The sequence below is a fragment of the Oncorhynchus gorbuscha genome, linkage group LG21 (genome assembly GCF_021184085.1).
Source record: "Oncorhynchus gorbuscha isolate QuinsamMale2020 ecotype Even-year linkage group LG21, OgorEven_v1.0, whole genome shotgun sequence".
Taxonomy (NCBI): Eukaryota; Metazoa; Chordata; class Actinopteri; order Salmoniformes; family Salmonidae; genus Oncorhynchus; species Oncorhynchus gorbuscha.
This window is the reverse complement of record NC_060193.1, coordinates 1,859,435-1,864,985: the sequence shown is the minus strand read 5'-3', so window position 1 is coordinate 1,864,985 and position 5,551 is coordinate 1,859,435. Positions and strand designations below refer to the sequence as shown.

Sequence of the window (5,551 nt, the reverse complement as noted above, 5' to 3'; positions counted from 1 at the left end):
ACATGGAATAAACAAACATACAGTCAATAACACAATAGAAAAAAGTATATATACAGTGTGTGCAAATGAGGTAGGATAAGAGAGGTAAGGCAAATAAATAGGCCATGGTGGAGAAGTAATTAGCAATTTAACACTGGAGTGATAGATGTGCAGAAGATGAATGTGCAAGTAGAGATACTTGGGTGAGAAGGAGCAAAATAAATAACAGTATGGGAATGAGGTAGATAATGGGCTGTTTACAGATGGGCTATGTACAGGTTCAGTGAACTGTGAGCTTCTCTGACAGCTGGTGCTTAAAGCTAGTGAGGGAGATATGAGTCTCCAGCTGCAGTGATTTTTGCAGTTCGTTCCAGTCATTTGCAGCAGAGAACTGGAAGGAAAGGCGACCAAAGGAGGAGTTTGCTTTGGGGGTGACCGTTGAAATTTACCTGCTGGAGCGCGTGATACGGGTGGGTGCTGGTTTAGGTTTAGAAACTCAGTGAGTAAAGTTTCATTTAATCTCCAGCTCTGGCTAAAATGTTCAACTGGTATGCATTTGTTTTATAGTTAACGTTATGTCCTTTCTACTGGGAAGTATGTCCCCCTCCTGGTACGGCCGCCATAATTTTTTTCTACTGTGTTATTGACTTGTTAATTGTTTACTCCATGTGTAACTCTGTGTTGTCTGTTCACACTGCTATGCTTTATTTTGGCCAGGTCGCAGTTGCAAATGAGAACTTGTTCTCAACTAGCCTACCTGGTTAAATAAAGGTGAAATAAATAAAAAAATAATGGCTAGAATGGATCCATGTCAAGTTAACGTGAGCTTTGACTTAGAGAATTAGGGTTAGTTTAGGAAAAGGGTTAGGGTTAGCTGAAATGCAATAAACAATCACTTTTGACGTTCATTTGACAAAAGATGGAAACGATCTAGCCATGACCCAGTCCAGCGGAGGGCGGGAGTGAAACCTGTGTGAAGCTAGCAACATATTGAAGTATGGCCCACAATGCAATTTACAAGTCTAATAAATCTACATATTTCAACAGATGTATACTTTTTTATGTCAAATTAATTATTGTCTTTAAAAATATATATTTTTATAACAACATTCCAAACTATTTTAGAATTAATTCGTCCAAATGTGTCGTGATTCCACTAGTTGTATCCGTTTTTGAATCGATTTCAAAGGGGAGACTTTTATTTTGAAGTCGAACCGCATATTTCCCCGGTTGTTTGTTATTGTAGCTAATTTCACACAGGTGAGTTACATTCAATTCCTGCTGCGAGTCACAGGCACGCCTTTACAACTCGGGGCCACTTGTTTTCTGGTAAGAAATTTAAACAATACGCATGCATATTATTTTTTATTATTTTGTAACTAGACTGTCTAGCTACAATGCAATATTGTGTGTCAAAGTTATCAATCTAATAACGGAGAAAAGATACAACGGAGTTCCGTTTTCAATGACTCGGCGTGCTAATTATATAGATAGGTCATGTTTACAACGAGGCTATCTTAATATATAGCAAAAAGACGCGAAATAATCACGCACATTTGTGAGCTCCGAGCTAGGAAACGTGTCAGTCTACGAGGGTGTAATATGAATGCAGCCACATAAACATGTTATTGGCTGACCATTGCATGGCTTCCAGTTGTTCTCGTTAACTGGTGGAGGGAAGGGTGTTTGTTTGGCTGGTGGATCGTGTTCTCACTTTGCGACAAATGGCGCCCGAGCCTCCCAATACTCTTTTGAGTGTCAAGGTGTACGCTTACACGATAATGCAAATATTTTGGACAGTCGGATTCGTGTAATAGTTAGTTAACGTTTACATGCTTTGCCAGAACGTTTTTTCCCCTAATAATCCTGTTTTAAATGGACAGTTGCGTGCATCTGAAATCAGGCCACTTTAAATGGGACTTTTGATAAATGTAGAAAATCGCCAATCAAAATAAACGTAATACCAAAGTGACTTATGTTTTGAGAAGTGTGTTTGATAATGAGTCCGGACGTAGACTGAACAAGAATATAAAGGCAGCATGTAAGGTTTTGGTCCCACGTTTCATGAGCTGAAATAAAAGACTCCAGACATTTTCTATAGGCACAAAAAGCTTATTACTATAAAATTGTGCCCAAATTTGTTTACATCCCTGTCAGTGAGCATTTATCTTTTGCCAAGATAATCCATCCACCCGGCGTGGCTTATAAGAAAGCTGATTAATAGGCATAATCATTACATATGTGCACCTTGTGCTGGTGTAACCAGTATGAAATGGCTAGCTAGTTAGCGGTGCACGCTAATAGTGTTTTCAATCGGTGACGGCACTCACTCTGAGCCCTTCACGTCGTGGTTCCCCCTTTGCTCTGCAAGGGCCGCGGATTTTGTGGAGCGATGGGTAACGAGGCTTCGAGGGGTGACTGTTTGTTGATGTGTGCAGAGGGTCCCTGGTTCGAGGAGAGGGACAGTAAAGGGCCACTCTAAAGTATGCATTTTTGTCGTAACGCAATGTCACATGTCTCAAGTTGAGGGATGCTGATTGCAAGAATGTCCAACAGAGCTGTTGCCAGATAATTTAATGATAATTTCTCTACTATAAGTCCTTTTTTGAGAATTTGTCAGTACGTCCAACCGGCCTCACAACCGCAGACCACGTGTAACCATGACAACCCAGGACCTCCCCATGCGGCTTCTTCCCCTGCGGGATCTTCTGAGACCAGTCACCCGGACAGCTGATGAAACTGAGGGTTTGCACAACCAAAGAAGTTCTTCACAAACTGTCAGAAACCGTCTCAGGGAAACTCGGCGTCCTCACCAGGGTCTTGACCTGACTGCAGTTCAGCGTCGTAACTGACTTCAGTGGGAAAATGTTCACCTTCGATGGCCGCTGACACCCTGGATAAGTGAGCTCTTCACGGATGAAGCCTGAATTCAACTGTACCGGGCAGATGGCAGACTGTGTATGGTGTGTGGGCGAGAGGTTTGGTGATGTCAGGTGGGAAGTGAAGGACACAGTTTACTAGCTTAGCCATCTAGTCCTAAGCAGGAATCTGGTACATAGCAGGCAGGAGCGACACCGTGTGCCAGCTAGTCCTAAGCAGGAATCTGGTACAAAGCAGGCAGGAGCAACACCGTGTGCCAGCTAGGTAGACTGTGTCCCCCTCCCTGTCTGTCCAGAGATAACTGGAGTGGGAAACTCTTTGAGGGCCCAGAGTATTTTATTCTAAGTTTGCGCAAGCCGTGGGCCAAGTTGATCCAGTGTTTCATGTTCCTTGCAGACAGGCCATGCATAGACAATGTGATTTCTAGGATACACATCAGACCAGCTCAGTAGCCTCTAGGTGATTTTTATTCTGTGATTTGTAATCACATGTGTCTATATATGGGAGAAATACAACTTTTTAAATTTTTTTAATGTCAACCAATCGATTGGTTGAAAGAACAGGTGACTCTCAGTCGACCAAGATCATTATTATTATTATTTTTTGGGGGGGGGGTTCAGCCCTAGAATACAAGTGTAATGTGTGTGTAGGGAGTTTTTTTGTGTATTTGTCTATAAAAAAAATATCATGACTTATTTCAACTTATTGATTATGAATTTGAACATTCTAAAAGCAGTGTTATGACATAAATCACCATGGCAACAGGAAGCAGCAACAGTATCGTTTTCAATGTGTGTAAACGAAATGGTTCATCAGGTAAAAACTACTGAATGAGCCCCCCAAAAAATGTGCTGGGATCGATTTTGTTGACATGAAACGGTGAAGTTTTTTTTTTTTGTGTGTCCTGGCTTACTTTGTTACTGTGAATGTCTTACACACTCTGTTTCCCATTCTCTTCCTGTTGAGGGCTAACTTAGCAAGCTTGGGTTCTGATAAAGAGTTCCACAGTTGAGCTAAACTCACGAGGCAGTTATATTCCTCAAGAATCAATGTGTTTTATATCGTTCATTGACGTCAAAATTGTAGCAACTGAAGATTGATGTTTATTTTAAAAAATTTACGATGTCTGTTTTGCAAACCAACTGCCTCTCCTCCCACTAGTGTTTAGTGACGTGTCTGTCCTGTCAGCTGATCTCTATCGGTCCCTCCTCTCCTCTCCACAGTATGAGAAGTAGTGCTGCAGCACGATGCCAGGCAAGGCAGCAGACGCGTTCCAACCTGGGGACTTGGTCTTCGCCAAGATGAGGGGCTTCCCCCATTGGCCGGCCAGGGTGAGTCTAACACACACACTGAGGGGCTTCCCCCATTGGCCGGCCAGGGTGAGTCTAACACACACACTGAGGGGCTTCCCCCATTGGCCGGCCAGGGTGAGTCTAACACACACACTGAGGGGCTTCCCCCATTGGCCGGCCAGGGTGAGTCTAACACACACACTGAGGGGCTTCCCCCATTGGCCGGCCAGGGTGAGTCTAACACACACTGAGGGGCTTCCCCCATTGGCCGGCCAGGGTGAGTCTAACACACCGACTGTCTGCTGATGATGTAGTTGACAAACCTCTTGTATTTGACCGCGTTCTACTCCCTAATGCCTAGTTATGATTTTGTCTCGTTACTGCAAATCCCCAACGGGCTCAGGAGGGGAAGATGGTCGAGACAGACGATAGTGTCTGTGTTTCTCCTACAGATAGATAGATGGTGTCTGTGTTTCTCCTACATATAGATAGATGGTGTCTGTGTTTCTCCTACATATAGATAGATGGTGTCTGTGTTTCTCCTACAGATAGATAGATGGTGTCTGTGTTTCTCCTACAGATAGATAGTGTCTGTGTTTCTCCTACAGATAGATAGATGGTGTCTGTGTTTCTCCTACAGATAGATAGATGGTGTCTGTGTTTCTCCTACAGATAGATAGATGGTGTCTGTGTTTCTCCTACAGATAGATAGATGGTGTCTGTGTTTCTCCTACAGATAGATAGATGGTGTCTGTGTTTCTCCTACAGATAGATAGATGGTGTCTGTGTTTCTCCTACAGATAGATAGATGGTGTCTGTGTTTCTCCTACAGATAGATAGATGGTGTCTGTGTTTCTCCTACAGATAGATAGATGGTGTCTGTGTTTCTCCTACAGATAGATAGATGGTGTCTGTGTTTCTCCTACAGATAGATAGATGGTGTCTGTGTTTCTCCTACAGATAGATAGATGGTGTCTGTGTTTCTCCTACAGATAGATAGATGGTGTCTGTGTTTCTCCTACAGATAGATAGTGTCTGTGTCTCTCCTACAGATAGATAGTGTCTGTGTCTCTCCTACAGATAGTGGTGTCTGTGTCTCTCCTACAGATAGTGGTGTCTGTGTCTCTCCTACAGATAGTGGGGTCTGTGTCTCTCCTACAGATAGTGGGGTCTGTGTCTCTCCTACAGATAGATAGTGGGGTCTGTGTCTCTCCTACAGATAGATAGATAGATAGATAGATAGATAGTGTCTGTGTCTCTCCTACAGATAGATAGTGTCTGTGTCTCTCCTACAGATAGATAGTGTCTGTGTCTCTCCTACAGATAGATAGTGTCTGTGTCTCTCCTACAGATAGATAGTGTCTGTGTCTCTCCTACAGATAGTGGTGTCTGTGTCTCTC

The 5,551-nt window shown here is 43.1% G+C and overlaps 1 long non-coding RNA gene across 1 annotated transcript; it reads left to right on the top strand.

Moving 5' to 3' along the window:
* Positions 1 to 1,215: 1,215 nt before the first annotated feature.
* On the top strand, positions 1,216 to 4,879 carry LOC124008496. Its single transcript, XR_006834105.1, has 3 exons — positions 1,216 to 1,308; positions 4,083 to 4,190; positions 4,555 to 4,879. It is a non-coding gene; the product is annotated as an uncharacterized LOC124008496 (long non-coding RNA).
* The last annotated feature ends 672 nt before the right edge of the window (positions 4,880 to 5,551 follow it).